The following is a 20,363-nucleotide window of genomic DNA, read 5'->3' as shown; positions in this document are numbered from 1 at the left end:
TTCAAAATTAATAAATACCGTATCGCAATTTTTCGATAGAAACTATTTCTATAACTAATTGCATTTGTTCGAATCTAACGCGTAGCTATGTTAAACTGTGTAGTCACCTATACATGATAACAGCCATATTTTAGCTAAGGAATATACATAATAGCACGCATACATGAAAGCATGTTTGTATCGAACTATATAAAATATTAGGCAAAAATGCAGAACTTATTCTAGTGGTTTTATTTGTATTTAAGTACACTATTATTATATGGGATTCCCTCTGGCCAGATGGCGGGACGACTTACACAGGAGGTCCGGCAGCGACTGGATGCACAAAGCAGCAGACCGGGCTCTGTGGCGTACCTTGGGAGGGGCCTATGCCTAGCAGTAGACTGCAACGGGCTGATGATGATGATGACGTTCTTAAGAGACATAGTAATAATTTTTCGTCCTACAAGACTATATACTTATTAGTTTTATAAATGGCGGATATCTTAAAATTTGTTTACGTACAAATATTAGGTTTTAAAGAATATCAAATCAAACGTGTAGTATGTAACACTTAGTAGCAAAGTGGCTAATGTTTCCTTGACGATATAAAATTAGTGTTTGGTTATTTCAAACCGTATGTAAAAGTGAAGCGCCGTTTTAGTAATAAACATTTAAAACCACTGATTATTCTTATCATAAAGTAGCAAACAGGGCTCTATGGCGTACCTTGGGAGAGGCCTATGTCCAGTGGACTGTACAGGCTTATGATAATGACTATTATCCTTATCAGTGTTTTGTCTTTAAATTATATAACTTATGGAATAAGAGACAAAAGGAACAAACCAGTGATAAGTTAAATCACTGATTATTCACACTTATTGCTAGGAAAAATTGTTAAACATTCAAGTGTTATATCGACGATATGTGACGCAATCTTCCTCTAATTACGCAATGACACGTGAACATGTATGAATTCTGATAACCGATGCCTCGTAAGAGAACACTTTAATGTTTTACAAATGGTTTGAAGCAACCCGCACTTCAAAATATGGCCAGTTATGGCGTGTTAAAATTTACACGTTTATGTTAATTAATGATTTAAACGCATGCGCGTATGTAAATTTTTCCTTTTTTTTTATTATTTTTCACGTATTTTAATGGCAACTGAGAAAATTTGGTGTTCTTTGAAATTTTGCTAAGTCTCTGTGTATTTCGTATAATAATAATAATATAAATATCAGCCCTGTATTATATACTTGCCCACTGCTGAGCACAGGCCTCCTCTACTACTAAGAGGGATTAGGCCTTAGTCCACCACGCTGGCCTAGTGCGGATTGGTAGACTTCACACACCTTCGAAATTCCTATAGAGAACTTCTCAGATGTGCAGGTTTCCTCACGATGTTTTCCTTTACCGTTAAAGCGAACGATAAATTCACAAAGAATACACACATGATTTTAGAAAAGTCAGAGGTGTGTGCCCTTGGGATTTGAACCTGCGGACATTCGTCTTCGCAGTCCGTTCCACACCCAACTAGGCTATCGCCGTACTTCGTATACACTACGTGATTGTATAATCTTGTATCACATCAGTTCTCAGCACGACTGCCATAAACTACATTTTTATTGTATTGAAACACGCTATCTTGTTATCGTTGTGATGTAGAAGAAGTCTCGATCTTTGTAATTACATTGAAACCATTAGACCGTCTATGAACATTAACAGTCATTACAAAGATCTTGTGATTAACATATTTAAAATTGCATTGTCACGCGATGTGTTTTGTTCGGTCTGACAACCAGTGAATGTTGCGAGCGCGAATGAAGGGGCGTATCACATTGATTCGTTATTGTTTATGGCTTAAGACACATTAAGAAAGTAATCATGAAATACTTGTGTGATATATTTACGAGATATGACATATTTGCATGACATTGTGTGCTTGTTCTGTGTAGATCGGACCAACAAGAGTTAAAAATAATAAAAATAAAAATGTATAGTTGTAAAATGTAGGTAGATATTGTAAGTTTGACTTTTCTGATGACCAAATCCGCAGTCCGCCCCGTGACTACGAAGGCTGCAAGGGTTTTGAAATGTAGGGAGAAAATTATAATATAAAAACCGCGATGAAATCTGTAAAGTACATTTATAACAATGGCGTAACATTCTCGTAAACATAGGAAATCATTAAAATTATTTGGTACACTTTACCTTATTAACTGTCCTTCTAAAAAATTCGTACTTTAGGGATGGATGCAGACTGGACCATTTTTTTAGTAATAAAGCTATAAATGCAAAGACTATTACTGAAATACATTTCAGTTTCAAAGTGAATATTGTTATTCTGTCCCCGGCCGAATTCTCATCCCTTAAAATTCTTCAGCGTACTCATAAATCCTTTGTGTGGGTGTTCATGGACGCTCGTGGTGATTACTAACCGTTATGTGAACTACTAAATATCTGTGCTAAAAGGTAAACTTCCCGCGAACAAGAATCTGTTGTGTCCCGATGTAAATCAGCGTATGTTGATCGGAAAATCAATGTTTAGGAATTTTCGTCTCTAACCACACGTTCAGTTAGTAAACACGCTCGCTTCAACTGAAAAATCTTGATTGATTAATATTGTTCAGCCTGGAAGTAGTTCCGAAAACAGATTTTTCAGGGCTAGCTTAATTCGTGATCGCATGAAGCATATGATCTTTTTTAAGATACTGATATGAAATAATTCAAGTGTAAACTTAATGAAACTCTAGAATTCTGCCAAGTTGCTTTTTTACTTTAATTGTAATGTAAAAGGAATTTGAAACATTTCAAGACATCAATAATGTTTTTGTATATTAACCGCACCTTTATTTATCTTTATTTTATTTTCATATTCTATACTATTCTTCGTCTACACTCTAACGTTAATTGTAAATAAAAATCTGAAACATGTTAACATCTGTCTTTTTTTGTATAGGTATTAACTGCACATTAAAATTAGCAATCGTATTTTTTTCATATTGCATATTCCATAGTATTCTTCGTCTACATTTTTGCCTGTTTCAATTATTGCTACCCTGTTAAGATTAAATATCTAGATAATTATTAAATTATAGCTAAGATCTGACATCAATCACCGCAGTGGGTGTGTAGATCTACTATTACTTTTCCTTGCCTTTTAACGCGGTAATTGTCTCTTTGATTTATATCGATCTCTGTGGCTTTGATAGTTAATTAATGACGTAATTAAACAGTCGAGTTGTAATTGTAAATTGCGGGTTAGCACCTGTCTAGTTTTCTAAGGTAAGGCTGAACTAATCGCACCCAGTTTGTAGTGTATCTGAGTAAAGGCCTTTCCAGGAAACCTGTGATTTTGGTGTCTTAGACTGAATTGGGCTAAGTGTGCTTAAATTTGGAATTTGGTTGGAATAGTTACGCAATAGTCATGATTATGGTCAAACATGGTCGGTCAGTGGAGGAAGTCAACCCAGAAAATTTTATGATGACTGGTGCCTTCTAAGACTTGTCGAAATTTACTAAGCACTGATATTACTAAAAGGCGGAATACCAAATGTCAAACCTTTAATTCTGGGTTATGCAGGGTTCATGCCCTGAATAAGATCCTATAGACACGAAATAAAAATAAGTTTAAAGACGTTACAAAGTCCGCAATGCGATTGTTTTAATGCATAGCGCCAAAAACTAATTTTCACGCATAAAACAAAAAGCGTGAAGCGCGTCACGTGCTATCGGTCAAAATGCTAAAACCTCGTGTGTCAATTTCCTGGCAGACTGCGAATTTCTCGTGCCCAACCTGTTTGCAAGGCTTGAAGAAAAAAAAACACAGCATTGAAATGTAAATAGCGTCCGTAATTCCGCGTGCTAGAGTTCAATGTTGAAAGCAACCATGTCGGGAAACCAATTTCGCTCTCGACAGCCGACGTAGTTGGCTCAGTAATAATTCAGTACGGCGCGTGACCGCTTGGCGGATGGACGTGTGTCGATTTACGAATCCGAACACGATTCCGCGATCGAGTAGCTATAAGTTTATATTTTCGAAAATCGAACGCCAACGTCGTCTATGAATTATCAAATGTGCCTAGTGTTAGACTTGTAATACAAAGTAATTTTCGCAGTGTTTTAGCTCTGTTGACTCGTGAGTTTTCATACGTCGTGGGAAAATCCTTTTACGTGTGTTTGGAAAACATCGATTGTGTATTGGCTGAAAACAATATTTCCTTTGCCTAATATTTTTTTAAATTTATGTATGTTCATATTTTTTATTTTAATGCACAATATTGTGGTAAGTTGCACGCGATAATAAGCGAGTAAACATTTCAGGCGCCAACAAGTTTACTATTCAAAGCTCTGTGCTAGAGAGTCTATAATTATAGAGCCGTCTGGATGTTAATAATTATTATATTGCTATGACTTAGTATGATATTAATTTACAACAAGGAAATAATCTTATTTTTGTAATGTGTTATTTTGATGAATATTGTATTTCGAGTACATCATTTTTTTGTCAATAGCCCTGAGACATCGACACACGATATTGCAAGTATCGTATTGTTATACACTATCAAATATCTGGTAAACAATCAGTTTGATAATTCCTTGCGACAACATGGATTCACCGTAATATTGAAATAAGGAATCGCTTAATGATTTCTTAAGTTTACACGAATGTTAGAATGGTCACGGGGGGACATGAAGGCTGCAAAGTCTTCGAAACGTCGGGAGAAAAGTAAAATATTAAAACCGCGATAAAATTCGTAAAATAGTTTAATTTAAAGGAATCGCTTAAGTTACAATCGACTACAATCCAGAATATACAGATCTAATTCAATATACAAGTCGTAGTTTCATATCTGATAATATATGACATGTATTGATGTGTTTTATTCGTCGCATGAATTCCGTGTGGAATCTAAAATGTCACGTATTTTGCTCATCAAATTATTATGGGTTCGCTCCGTTTCTAAAAATATTGTTTAAATTATAATTAGTAACACGAAGGCTTATGGGTTTTGTCAGGTAATTAACTAATGTGTCATTTATAGGTGAATATACTAATTAGTCGACGTAATATATAAATATGAAATTTATGAACTATTGGTAATGACAGTGTTTGGAACTGTTAAAAATATTTTCGCATAGTTTGAATTTGTAAAGTTTAAGAAGATTAGGTTATAGTACATCAAATTCTCCGCAAACTTTACCCCACTTTTGAGAAATGTTTAATACGTCAATTTACACTCTCCAAAAACTTTGGGTAATTTACTTTTTAAGTTCGATTGAAGTGATTTTTCTATAATCCGATTATCACCCGATATATTACTAAATTACATCTACAGAGTGTTTAAAATAATTAGCAATTTGCCATTAACCATGTTAATTACCGTTTATCTAGAATTATTAACAAAACGTCAATAAATCATGTATTGCATTCAATGACGCGGATGATAATGTCATCATTACGTGGTGTTGCGCGATTCGCGTTGATTTTATTTTACCCGTAACGTTAACTGCCTTGATGGCGTACTGCATGCGTGGTACGGCAGCGCTCTGAAGTCCTGGGTTCGAATTCCGAGTCGGGCAAAGAGATATTTGTGTTTTTCGGAGTTTGGAATTTGTGCCCGATATGTCGATAGGCTCGCCCCTATCACATCATGAGACGGAACACACTTGGCGAAAAGTGGGTGTCCTAGTTGCGCCTCTGCATATCCCTTCGTGGATAAATGCGTGATGTGTCTTTGTTTCGTTATTTGTATTGAATATGCGTATGGAAAAATAAACATTTGCGAACTAATGCGAGGCTTTCACCGGTAGATTTGTACGGTCTTTTTTACCCGATTAGAAAAGGAGGGTAATGGTAAAGAGGGTAATTCTTGTGCCCCTTGCAAGCGCGAGGCCTTGGGCGGTTACTCTGTTCGCCACCCCCTAAGCCACTGGGTAACATGCATAATATATATAGACTGCGGTGTAGGTAACATAGGCTTATATAGGACGCGAGTTCGATATTTGAACGGAACTTTTTGTTTTTGATCTGGTGATGTTTGTATTGGTCTAAATTATGAGACAATAGGTACGATGTTCAACATAGCACTTTTATACTATTGAGGGTTGAGGGTTATCTGTCTCTTTTGGCTGAATATTTTATTAATTAATAAAAATAATTACCTAATATTTTTTACTGGGAATGACAAATAAAATAATAAATTTACTACCAGATTTGCCATGACATCTTACTATATTATTACGAAATCGGTTTACGAGAACAGTGCATGAACAATCTTATAGGAAATTGACAAGTTCCTGTCATACTAAATTAGGCTTTACGGCTTCTAATATAACCATATACGGTGTGTTCATTTTTCCTCGAACGTTTACGGCGAGAGTTGATGCGTAATCAACTGTTACAGTTACTTATGATAATTTTGCGATTCTAATTATGGATCAAAACTTATGCACATAATTGATCCCGTACCTCCATACATATAGATGAATTTCATACATATGTATACAGAGTGCTGCAAAAAATACGTAAATAATATCGGCGGTTAGCAGACTAGTAGACTTAAGTGACTTTGAGTTTTATACATATTCAGAAACGGCACATTTTTCTCTGTGTTTTGAACCTATTCTAATTTTTTTGAAAATGGAATGTCGCTTATGTCATTTAGCCTTCCAACTATTGATATAAACTACATAGACTCGATTTGCAACTTACCTGTATAGTGTATAACAGGTAATGTTAGAAATTTCGGAAATGGTCTGTGTTTTTTTATGTAAATATAAAAAAGTGACGAAATAGATAAAATTGCTCTCGATAGAGTTGACTGTTTAATTTCGATTCTAAAATTGAATTTATGAAATACATGATAGATCAAAGTACACTAATGTTCAGAGTTTATCTGAAGTCTAACCCTTCGTATCCCTATACTTACGCAAGTAGTTATTTTAATGTCCACGAGTTGTGGGGATCAGTTCCCTACCGAGGAAATACTTGGTCATTTACAGATCTAAACTAAAAATAATTTTAATATACAGACTGTTGCAAAATTTCAAAAATAGATTTCTAAATTATTTATACTCACATTACTGAACCTTTTTTCTTATTATTACTGTATTGTACTTAATAAAATAGAATTCCTGTATTAAACCATTAGTGCAACATTAATGCTACCTCAATCCAAGTGCATTGCCATAGTGTTTGTGATCGACGGATTACGGCCGACTATTTGCTTAGCTTAGCGGTATTTGCGCCCACCGGATACCGACCGCCGTGCACGTGGCGAATAACTTGGCACAGTGACTCATTCCTGGCTCACGGGGGCAGTGTCCAAGCGCCAGTGTGGGTTGCGATTGGTATTTTTTAATCAGGGAAGAAGAAAGATTTATTATTAGGACAGTGATATTATAACGTCTATCTATATATATAAAAATGAATCCCTATTTCCCTTGTTCACGCCATCACGCGTGAACGGCTCGACCGATTTCACTATTTGTTTTTTTTTTGTGTTTGTTATTGTCAGGAGAAGGTTCTTATGAAAGAAAAAATGCAAAAGATTAAGAAAATATTATTTTTATATAACTGTCAATTGTTTGAAATAACTGTCAGCGATTGATAGAATGCGCGCTGCAAATTCATAGTAAGACGGGACAACGTCTGTCGAGTCAACTAGTGTAGAATAAAAGGAAAGAAAAACAAAATATATAAAGAAATGTATAATTATACGTATTGTGCCAACAATGGGAACAGCTCCTTGCTGTAGTATCAGCCTGATTGATGCTGTAGCGCTGATTTTCAAAGAGGGACCCAAGTGACGTATGGACAATAGTTGGCGGGCTAGGCAATAAAATATATTTAAGTAATTACGTAAAGGTAATAAGGATTAAAATTTTCAACAAAAACAAGACTATTAAAAATCATCACCTAACTCCTAGTCTTCTTGGTTTCTGAAGGTCTCTAGATAGCAACTTTCTCGATCTCGTCATATAAAAAAAGCAATGCCTTTCCAGTATTTACTTTTGGAATACGAACATTTGATAAATATTTCTAGAATAGTATACAGATCTATAATAGTCCGTTCACCTCCGAGTTAAGATATATCAATATAACATAATGGATGTTTACGAACTCTTCGCGTCCTCATTAGTATTCTTATTTGCCGTGATGTTTGAATTCAGAATTTTTAATACAATAAAAATATGTAAATATTTTCAGAGCAAACAAATTAAATATTTGAATATACAGTTGAAATATTTATTCATGAAAATTTATAAGCATTATTTTCTTGTAATTATTTATTCAGTATTATGAAAAAGAAAATGTTTGCGGTTAAATTCCGAAGTCGCAATACAATTCTGCCGGACTATTCTATAGACACGAACGTCCATGCAAACTATTTGTTCAAAATCTGAACTAAAATGGCCGCCAAAACATCACTGTTGTGACCTATTTATTCACTTAAACAACAAATAATTTACTTATTTGACTCATATTTTTTATTCACATTCAGGTTTACAATTAGATTCGAGTTCTTATATTATGAACGCCACGCCTTAAATAACCACACGCTGTCAATGTTGAAATCATACTTAAGTTAGGTGTACGGATTGCAGCACAGTTGAGTCGAACACAATGAGTGTACGGAATGCCAGATCTAGTACGCAGTACATGTGTATAGTTGTCTGTCTAGTTTGTTTGAAAAAGCAGTTTGGAAGTGGTATCGATGCCGGATAGGGTGATAGGCGCGCGCGCTTCTGTCACGTCCGACCGAAATAATTTTGCATACCGTACGTATTACACTAGTTACTGTTTTGCTTACCCCTTCTCGGATCCATGCGTGAGTTTCTAGTTATCATGTCTTAAAGCTATTTTCCTGACTACTACGTTCTCATGGATGTCCAAAAAAACCCATGGAGCTATATTTTTAAATTTCTCATGGCCATGTATTTTTAAATGGCCATTATGTATTCCTTCCTAAATAACCATTCGTATTAACTTATTTAACAAATATTACCATCCGTATCAATGATAATCTTATGTTCGCCGTTTGCGCACGTTTTCCGCGTTCAATTCAATTACGTTTGATAGCTCGAATAGCCTTAACGTAATGGGATATGTAGGCAGGCGCTTGATACCTGATCTGTGGGTATGTTCTTCCTCATGTAGGAATTAAACCTTGGCTTTATTGCTGGCAATTTGTGAATGCTCACTAGTATGGGAGGTTATTGATCTTACTGATAGGAAATTTATGACGTAAGATCAGTTCATTTGTTTCTCTTAGTTTTGATTTGAACAGGTTTTATGAAACACGTTTTGGGCAAATAAATAATGAAATAAGGATTGGCGGGTTATAAAATATGTCCTTTTTTACGATCACGACATAGTGTTACCCAGTACAACTGATAGTAAGTGGAATGGGGTCTGACGAGAGATGGTTACCCCTCGGCAGTCGACACGATTATGCCGGCCTGTTGGAACTGGACACAGGCTGATCCCGGAACACGACACATGTGGGCCACTATGGTTTGAGCTGTGTCTATAGTCCAACACATCTTGCCATCAAGTAGGTATATTTGACTGGTAGATAAATCGACCTCGGCTGATAGTAGGCCCCAGGACTGTATCATAAGCAACACCATCTGAATTATAAACCTATTTATGGTACTAAAGTATCCTTGTCATCATGAGTTGTTGAATACTTAGCGCTTATTTCACCACGACGTATAAGAAGGGCAAATACAAAAATCATCCTGCCAGTTATGTTTCCATATAAATAACAAACAAGCGTGTTCTATATCAAATTTATTTACATTCGCTGTCTGACACGGTTAACTGACGGATAATATTTACTTGAACATTGCGAATCAGGACCTTATTCTCATAGTCATAATGCCTATCGGTATATATGTAACTACAATGCCCATTTAATTGGTTCCCAGCAGCGTTTGTAGATTACTGTTCAGCACAAACACTAAATTATTTCCTTAACTCTTGTAGAGAACATGAAATATTTATAAGTTTGCATATTATACCTATATAGAGGATGCGTGCCATTGGATTTGAACCTGCGGACATTCGTCTCGGCAATGCTTTAAGCTCACAACTAGGCAATAGCTGCAATTGTATTATCGCTTCTTTAACAGTGAAGGAAAAAATCGTGAAAAAACTGCATACCTAAGAAGTTCTTCATAATAGTTTCGAAGGTATATGAAGTCTGCCAACCCGCACTAGGCTTCCGTGGTGGACTAAAGCCTAAACCCTTTCAATAGTAGAAGGGACATATGCTTAGCAGTGGGACAGTATATAATACAGTACTGACATATCTTGTTTTGACCTACATTTAAATATACATCCTGTAATAAGTAAACATATTGTGCCCTACGACGCGGCGTCTCTACGCGCTGATGGATATGACGTGCGAACTAAATTAGATGCAAACAAAACATTACGTAGTGCGCAGATGTGCACGCGCTTCTTGCTATCTTCACTTATTGAAAGTGAAAATGTAGGTGCAAAGTGCATCAGACTGCGGGCTATTTCCAACTTTATACGCCTGTTAGATCTGTAAATTCTGTTATAAGACGATCAAATACAAAAGTCTACTATGCTTCCAAATATATGGACTATCTATTTAGCTTTAGGTGAATTAAAAATTATTTTTTTCGGTGCCGTTGCTATTTGGAACACGCAATCAATAAACACCCTTTGTATTAATATACTTACGGTCGATTCCATAAACGATCGAAACAAACTTCTAATCTACACCGAAAATAGACCATTCAAAATAAAGCTTGCATGACATTCTTAAAAATAGTCTATTTTACGTTTATTCTTAACATTGATCCGAAGTCTGCTGTAGAAGTAATGATGTCTATTCTATTATACTTATGTCTACATATTATCACGTAAAGTCGTATGAGTCGGTGAGTGACCCTGAGTTTCCTTAAGTGGTTCTTAGACCTAACCTAGTCTCGTCGGTCAGTCACATCTGCGCATATTATGTAATACAATGTGGGTGTATACACTTTTGCATGATGTGCATATATGCTATACATGTTCATGCAAGTAGGCGTATACAAATATATACAGGTCGAAGATTTGTTCGGCTTATAGTGTGATTTAGGACGTGTCCATCACGCGATAATTCAACCCGAATAACTAAGACGGGTTTTATAATTCCTTGATGTGAGTAAATAAGTGTTGAGAGTAGGAGGCACTTCAAGAGATTAATTCAAATTATTTATTAGTACAGAAAACAAACTCGTGACCTCACGGCAGGTTCGTCACTACGCCACGAAGTCATCAATGCAATAGCATTCAAAATGCATAACAACTATATTTTGCTAAACCTTATCAATAGTTTATACAACTGAATGTAAACTCTAACCGAAGTTAATGCTGCGCTATATGACTCATAATGTTTTGGTAATGATTTCTGTGTTTATAATGATCGAATTTTCTGGAACGATAAAGTATTGAAACCTTAGGTTGTTTTTTTTTATTGCTTTGAATGACGAGAGCAGCGTGCCGTTCGCCTGATGGTAAGCAATACGACTGCCCATAATTAGTAAAAACACCATCGAACACCTTGAAATACAAAGTATTGTTTGGTATTCCACTGCGCTCGCCATCCTGAGACATGAGATGTTAAGTCTTATTATGTCCAGTAGTTGGCTGACACTGGCTACAATGTCCTTCAAACCGACACACTGGCTTTGTTGTGATTCTTGTTACGTATAACTCTTAACTTTTTTATTGTCTATATATCCATCTTAGTACCCTAGATATGCCAACGGCTTATTACAAAGACGCTAGACGTGATCGTTTCCCATTTAGGTTTCAATCTCGCTTCACGTCAGCCTGGGTTCACATTTTACGCTCCGCATCGCTCACAGCGTGGTGCGAACATGTTCCGGAAATTCTTCTTCTAACTACTTAGCTAATAACATAAGATAACGCCTTCTTAAATACGTATCGGTCGCAATTATGATGAAAGTACAAAAGAATTGTGAATTTCTTTTTCTCTATCAGATGTTCTCACGACAATTTCCTTTGCGGAACACATGTCTACGATAATGTACAAATATTTACATATCCAAACGTTTTATCATTTTTTTCTTCAAATCTAGTATGTTGTACATAATGCATTGTATTGTGTGTGTTAGATTTTTACATCGCGCCGCTCAGACTTTCGCTTCTAAAACGATACTGATACAATGAAGAATGTTTGTTTTCACCGTCGTTTCATGCTTGAATTGCGTTGTTTAGTTTTAAATATATTATTTATTTATTACATTTCATACATAACATGTAAAGACAGACTTAATGCCATAGGAATTCTCTCCCAGTCAACCTGTGGTGGTGCGGAGATAAAAACATGTAGGTGCACGTCTCTAAAAAGATATATATTTAAAATTTATCAATTGTCTTTTTACTACTTATAAACGTTATACTTATGTATGAAATCCGTGATTTATCGGCCATTATAGTCAGGATTCCGATCAAACTTTATCAATATCTCAACGCAAATACCGAAGTAATGACTCACTCTCCTTAAGCTAGGATACTAAGCACGAATCTTATGAAACAGCAGTAAAACAAGATTTGTCGCATTCACAAAAGAAATTGCGCGATCGCAAACGCACCGGTCTGTCGCGCTTATTGCGACAACGCGGTTAGTTTAAATTGATTGGACATTTATAAATTATCGATTTGAAATTCACACTTAAACGCAAACGGGACTCTTATTAAGTTAAAATTGACGTCGGCGGCCGCGGCGTGCTGCAAATCTGGATTTTCACTTAGAAAAGCCCATGATAACCAGTACGAGTGGCCCCGTTTGGTACACCGCGCCGGCGTTGTAGCGTCTCGCATGCACACGACCCGTGACGTCGCCGGGACGTGATAAAAGATAGAGGTATCTGTTTTGTTGGTGGTTGAAAATGTTCCCAATATACTCTCATTGATCTGGGGGCAGGTAAATATGCAAAAGTTTATAAGTTTGGCATTTGATTACAAAAATACATGAATTACAAACGATAACAATATGTCCAATATGGCGGTCAGTTCGCTAGTTCCGACACTAACCGCTCAGAATTATTAATGGTAAAGGCTTAGTTATCCCAGAATGACGGTGCATTTCGCTCAATATCTTAATGCCACAATCGATCCGAGCTTACAATACAGTAGAGGGTGTGTGGGCGGGACGGTAAGAGTTGTAACAATGCTGTACTTTGCACAATGCTAAGTCGGGCTTTCGACACTCACTATTGACTCAAGGACCAATTTATAAATGTCTTAATCAATCATATTTGAACTAATGATTAAATCAATCAAGTGCAGATTGCAATGACAGTTGCATTGAAACGATTGCACAGGAACAAAGAGATTATGATGATTGACACGGTTTTTAAATGTATGATTTACATATTAAACAGGTATATTTGCATTATCTTTTTAAATCAATTAGAACAAGTTCTATTGTATTACTTTGTTGCAATGAAACACGTATGTACTACATACTTAATTTCTATTACACATCGAAAAATAGGGTTCAGTATTAGGCAACTTTAATACAATTTACGATAGTTTTCAGTTCACTGGCATTATGAAGCTTATACGTTTCTGACAAGCATGAATGTTCCTTTGAACACAACGTTTAATTTTGTTGGTTTTCGATAAATTACTATAATTTTCTTTTAAGTAGTAATTTTATCACTTAAACATGTCGGCTGAGTGTGAACTGACCTCACTGAAAGAGCGCGTGCTATGCTAGCTTGCCTTATTTAATGCATTCAAATCGATCCTATCAGCACTTACGATGAATAATGAAGTGTTTAGCGTCTGTGGATGTATACAGGCCAACCTTAATATCCTTTTAGATTATGTTGTTACAGAGCATAGCGTATGTATTTATAACATAATATTTCAAGTTTTATTACGTTTTTTATATTGTGTACGCCAAAGTGACCTCACAGCACCTGATGGTACGCGGAGTGGGGTCGAAATACTGTCGATTTTCGAGAGGTGATTACTCCTGACTAGATGATAAAATTATATCACCCTGTTTGAAATAAGGTGACGGTGCATTTCTTGTGCAATAGGTAAAAGACGTGGTCATTACGAGTGTCATCAACTGCTTCAGGGAGACGAGAAGCGATGGCGGGACGTACCTACAGTGCTATGTATTTGTGGAATTTCTGCGGTTTCTGAGCAGTAGAACTTATTATCAAAATCTAATAAGTCTGGGTTAGTTACTCGCAGTATAAAAGAATATGTTTTCGAAAAATATTATTCCGCAACCCAGTGTCCATGATTTCATTTCCGAAATCCAACTACATCGAGTATTATGATATATTTTGTGTGTTTTTGATCATGATGATCATAGTTTCCGTATTTTCGTGAATTTAAAACGATGTGCTAAACTTGCATGAATATTAACATATTTAAATACGTGCGTCACTTGCACATAAATGACATGGTACACTAATAACGCGGTGATATGTCCCAAAAAAATCTAGAACTGTTTACATTGCATTCTTTGTATTCGTTTTTGTGAAAAAGAAGTTGCCAGGAATATTCTACGTTTTAGAATCTCTTTTACAAGTGGCACTTCAGGGTCGGTTTCGTTGGCCGCTTTGTCCAGGTTTTGAGTTGCTTATCCACTTATGTCTTTTTGTGTGTAATGTGTATGGGTTTTGTAAACGTATCAATATTTTACTGGTCTATTAACAGTTAAAGGTATTCCCAATGTTCCATGATTACATAGAAATTATGCATTGTAGTTTTAGTGTGATGGTTAGCCGAGGGCATGACGTGTAGTTGAGGTTAGTTTAAGTCCCAAAGAAGTCCATATCCATCATTAGCCTATATTATAGTCTATTGCTGGAAATAGTCTTCATCTAATACGCGCCATTTTATCCGGTCTTAGGCCTATCGCCTTACCCTTCATAAATCGTCACTCCACTTAGCTGGAGGGCGTTCTACACTACGCTTGCCAACTCGTGGGCTACACTCAAAAACCCATCAGTGATCGGTCCTTCGACAGATATGACCAGCCTACAGCAATTTTAGGTTACTATCCATACCTTCAATGTTTCAGCATAAAACTATTAATATTATGAAAATTATCTTTACAAACAGTGATTTTATGTGTTAAATCAGATGGAGAGTTGTGATAATATTAAATAAACAGTAAATTGTTAACAAATAACAATAGAATTGTGAATGTCATATTGAGGTGTAAATTAGTTGCAGTGTTATTTAACTAAATGTAAGCGCACAGTTGGATGGAAAGCGTAGCTTTGCATTACATTGTGAATATATTACCGTGAATAGATTAAAATACTGTCAAATACCTATCGTTTCTGTGTTAGTTGCAATAATTTATACCTAATTAGCATTTACTTTGCGAATGTTAGACTTAAGAGTTTAGCCTCGGTGGTTCTTAGTTCTGACTTCTAATTGCATAAAAGTAACTGTAAAACCATAAAAATATATAAAAAAAATATCTGTTATGATTTCTTAAAACTGCTTATCTTACGACCTTATTTATGCACGTATATAAAATAAATTGCATCCAATGCGATGCAATGCGCAGCGAAACGATAGTTTGATGTGCGCCAATCCTAAACCGATATAATGGGCGTAGCAAAACTAAAGGCAGACAATACTAGGTGTAAGAAACAAACGTTCCTATTAATACCAATGCACAGACGAACAAGCCAACATTGTTCTGTATGAAACTCAATAGCTCTGTTTCCCAGGCATTGTGTTCGCGCGTTTGAAACTGAACTTGTCTAGATTTTCTAGATATTGATTTTATGTTTGGGAATATAGATCTTGGTTTCGGGTGGTTATATTGACTGTCGTTGGGATTTGATTGGCTTCATAGGTCGTTTAGTGGTGTATACAGGCTGATAAATCGGATGTCAGGTTCAGTTACCAGGACAGGCAATTAAATTTTGTAACTTTATGTAAGAAAATGAGCAAGTTGCTTGCGATTCTACTGCTTTGGTATAAGAGTGTAAACCAAAGACTATTCCTACTGGTATTTTTTATAGTTTTGAGATTTCAAAATGCAATGAGGATTCGCGAAATTCATCGCAAATACCAAATTTATGATTACCAATAATAAATATATATAATGTAACCATATTTCAACGTGGCAGCCCTATGTGATCCATTTTAGAATAAGCTTATCTCAGCGTTTGTTCTGACAGCCCCGTTGATTGTGTTGTTTGTTCTTGTAAATTTTATATTATATTATAGAGTTATTTGGAGGGAACTAACTACCGCTTATCTTGATGCACCATCATGTGCAGAAAATTTAGATTATGCAGTCGTCTAGGACTACAAATTACAGTACTACTCGCGTAACGCATTTTTATCGCGGAATTCTTTGCATGGATTTAGGGCTGTCAACAGTTTCGAGGAATATATATTTTTTTTTTAGTATAAGTAATATTATTAAGTACAATACGGTGGTGTACGGAGTTTAGTCAGTACGTTCTGAACTTACGTAATCTCCAGTACATGCTTTTGCACCATACTCCCCAAATGATGACTATATCCATCAACCCTCGCTAATGTGATTTATAGTTCAAACCATGAACTAATTACCAGCATTGGGACATCAATTATACAAATAAATCTTGCGCATTGGAAACGTTGACTCCGTATCCATTTAAGGAAACATTTAATCTACATCAACGAGATCAGCACCGCAGCTGCGGCGAGCGGCGAGCGGGCAAAACCGCGGCCCGATACATACCCAGTTATAATTTCAAAGTGAAAATCCACGCGCTCAATGCACCGCCCACGGACGGCAGCGCGCCCTGCCTAGCCAGTATTCAGGCCACTAGAAAACCTTGATTGTCAGACTGTGGCCATTTTAGGTCCTAGTTGGAACGTTTATTTATAGATATCGTTTGCCGCGGCAAACATTTGTTTATCTCGGACAGTTGCCGCGCCGTTGGGAATTCGACAGACGCTGGCGCGGTCGGTTTCACAAATACCCCTGATCAATGTTGGCGTTGATGATGAAATATGCTGGACACAGTGTGATTTGTTCACCGATAGGCCTGCGCTGTTGGGCAGGCGAGGTATTTGTGTGGTTATTGGCCATTCGCGGAATGTCGTCTGTGTTGGTAAAATACACGAAGACTATATCAGATTTTTGAATGACTAAGCTTTTTATATAACCTATGTCTCGACCTTGACCTACTGCGCTTTGGCAATGAGTCGCGGATCGGTTATTCACCTTGTTATAAGTGTGTTGGAGTCGGTTAACGCTCTTATATTTTTATGTAATCAGTGTAAAGGTCATTTGGAATGTCTAAATCGTCTACTGCTGTTCTTCCGGAATCTCTTGGGAAGGAGGTGTTTATACTAAGCGACTATTTTGCATATAGTACTAATTGTACAAAAATTTGTCGGTGTAATATGTAAATACATATTTTAAGTATGTTGTGTGTTAAGAGTAAAATTGAGAATATGTGTTAAAACCAAAATAAATTAAATGAAGAGGATATCTTTTAAATTCTCTTTAGAAAACATAACATGATTTTTCATTTGTACGATTATAATCGACTTTTAAACTTAGGCTGTATGTGTTAGATGCAATTCTTCAATTAAACATACAAACGCGACCTTCTGTACCTACGCATTGGTATACGTAGGTACAGAAGGTTCTATGGTTAGAAGGATAACAGCAGGGAATCTAATTATTTAGGTCAGCATTCACTACGTGCCCAACGTGCTGTCAAGTCGGTGCTATCTAATTATTTAGTTTAACACGCCTCCATGTTTTACTTTCCATCGGCCACAGTCGTTAATTTTTTATCGTTCCTTGGAAACGTATGTGGTGAAGGCAGGCGTAGAGTACGCGAATAGTTTGTTTTATGATTTTGTCCGAGTTTCGCTTGATTGGTGCTAAATAATTTAGATATTTTAGCTAAGATTTTGTGTCTTAATGCGAGAATCGATCTATTCAGGCAGTCATATCCAGGTACTACTGCATTGTATGTCACCAAGCAGTAGTCTAAAAGTACTGTTCCGTTCTGAAGAACATTAAAGCCATCTAAGAGGTAATGTCTCAGTGCGCCGAACGTAGTACAGTATTCAATGCCTTCCATAGTTTTGATGTTGCTACTGCTATGGGCATCGTCACTTACTAACAAAAGTCGTTTCATCATTAGGGTGTAAAAAATATTGTAATAGACTTGATCGTATATTTCTTATACTAAGCAATTAACCTGATATACCTTATATATTGATAACAAATGCTCAATGAAATACAGAGCCATAAACATTTAAAATAGAAACCTTAGACCATTTCCCGCCGTGGAGGCTGGCGCGGCTCACAAACTTGCGAACATTGCCTCCAGACACGTATAAAGTATGCGCAACGACAATTACTGCGTTTAAACACCGCTCTATAGTAATTTATTAGCTCTGTCTACAAATTGTAAATTGGTTGTCCCAACAACGTTGTAATGACGATTGCTATTTGCAGACGTGGACCACCGTGTAGTGGGACGAGTTGGCGTCATAGTCATGCTCTGACCATGCAAAGGGATGATTAGGAATTACGGAAGAAAGGGAGTTGAGATCTCACTCTCTAAGCTTGTCGCGTTCAGGCCGGTATAGTTGTATCGAATGGCGAGGAGTGATCACTCTTCAGTTGACTCTCAATCTAGACGTTACTCCGCTTACCATTAGGCGCAGTGGGGGGTTTATTTACCGTATAGAAAAGGTCATAGCTAGATGTCACTCTACATTCATTTTTGTCCAAGACCATGGATAAGTCATACGTTGTATAATGATTTCTAATTTTTACGCGAATGTTAGACATTAAAATTAAACTATTTTTCGGAATTTGTGGCGGTTTTAATATTTTAGTTTTCTCCCGACGGTTTGAAGACTTTGCAGCCTTCGTGGACGAGGGGGGCACCCGCCGATAAAAAAAAAAATTTGTGGTCACACATTGTAACCACATATATGTACCGTAGATCCATCACTTTAAGATCTATTTTCTTTACTTAGAATCTAAATATTTCTTAATTATTACATCAAATTGTTGCATTAGCCAATGCCGTTAACAAATTGGCAATTTAAGTAATAGTAATTCGATAGTCATCTACACCACAACTTTAAAGCCGAAATAAATAGAACATTCATCATCTGCCAATTATTTTAGTAGTTTACGTTAAGAATAGTTAATTGCTTTGTGGTAATTAATTATGCTAGATCGAGACCAAGGTTCGTTTCTTAGAAGTTTGAGCACGAATTTTACAAATAGACTAATTTAACCGTGGTAATTAAGATCTACATTGTATATAGATATTGTAGGTGTTATCAGTTCATATACTACGAGATGGCAGTGGTGAATGATGAAATTTTTCAAAAGGTAACCCGAAGCAAAAATATGCCTTAGTTAACATATCAAGGCCAATTAAACGGAAAACAAAAACGAAGACAAACGTAAATGAACCTAAGAGGGAAGCCGGTAGGAATCGGGTTGTATGGACGGTTCGCTGCTGCTAGTGTATTAAGTGAAAACTTAATACACTAGTGCTGTACAGCAGTGGCGAAGGGTGAAATTTTCCAAAAGAGAACCCGACACAACAATAATATAAGTACTAATATATGCATAAATTCGGTTTGCAAATCGTTCTTATCATAATTAGATTTTACATAAATGACGAAAAGGAAGCCGGTAGGAATCGGGTTATATAGACCCTTCGCTACTGCTGTAGAGCATGACTGCCTCAATGGGGTAGTTGGATTACAATACAACTGCGGTGCTGAGATCTGGTACGAACCCCGGGTCGGGCAGTGATGGGTTTTTCTATTCGATATCAATATGGAGTCGAATTTTTTGGCTGTTGTGCGTTGCGGTCGCCCCCTATTACATTATGGGACGGTATTCACACGGCGGAAAGTGAGTGAAACAGTTGTGCCTCTGCCTGTCTCTTCGATGATGAAAGACGTAAGTGTGTGTGCTGTACAATATGATTTGGTATTTTTGCGTGAACACATGAGAAGTGAAAATATAAAATGTAGTACACCTACAAATATCATTAAAAATAAGTAGTCAATAACTCTGCACCATCTTTATTGTAGCGTTCTCCTTACCCTATACGTCATAAATAAGACTTAAAAAGGTTCTCCAACACTCAATTCACGTAGTCAACGACATTTTTAAGGATAATAAAGAAATCATATACTATTCATCATTTTCCCTAATCGTTTTCACACTTAACAAGTGAAAACACTAATAACGTGTGAAAGTTCGCAACACCGGTGTGATAGTGTTAAATTGATATGATGACAGATGCTGCACTCAGACCCTGGTTTTATCAAGTTGTCACTGACGTATATT

General features: G+C 36.4%; 1 protein-coding gene across 3 annotated transcripts in view; it reads left to right on the top strand.

The window, feature by feature from the left end:
* The window catches only part of LOC115445965 (SUN domain-containing ossification factor), a 102,844-nt gene that overhangs the window by 55,138 nt on the left and 27,343 nt on the right, over positions 1–20,363 (top strand). For 2 of the 3 annotated variants that reach the window (XM_037441812.1, XM_030172490.2), the window contains exon 1: positions 3,918–4,120. The exons of the other annotated variant lie outside the window; for it this stretch is intronic. The gene's annotated coding sequence lies outside the window, so the exon portion shown is untranslated. Of the gene's footprint in view, positions 1–3,917; positions 4,121–20,363 lie in introns of those variants that run through there. 3 annotated transcript variants of the gene reach the window in all.

This window comes from Manduca sexta, chromosome 23 (genome assembly GCF_014839805.1).
Source record: "Manduca sexta isolate Smith_Timp_Sample1 chromosome 23, JHU_Msex_v1.0, whole genome shotgun sequence".
NCBI classification, from domain to species: domain Eukaryota; kingdom Metazoa; phylum Arthropoda; class Insecta; order Lepidoptera; family Sphingidae; genus Manduca; species Manduca sexta.
Note: the sequence above shows the minus strand (reverse complement) of the source record. Positions and strands in the feature narration are given on the sequence as shown.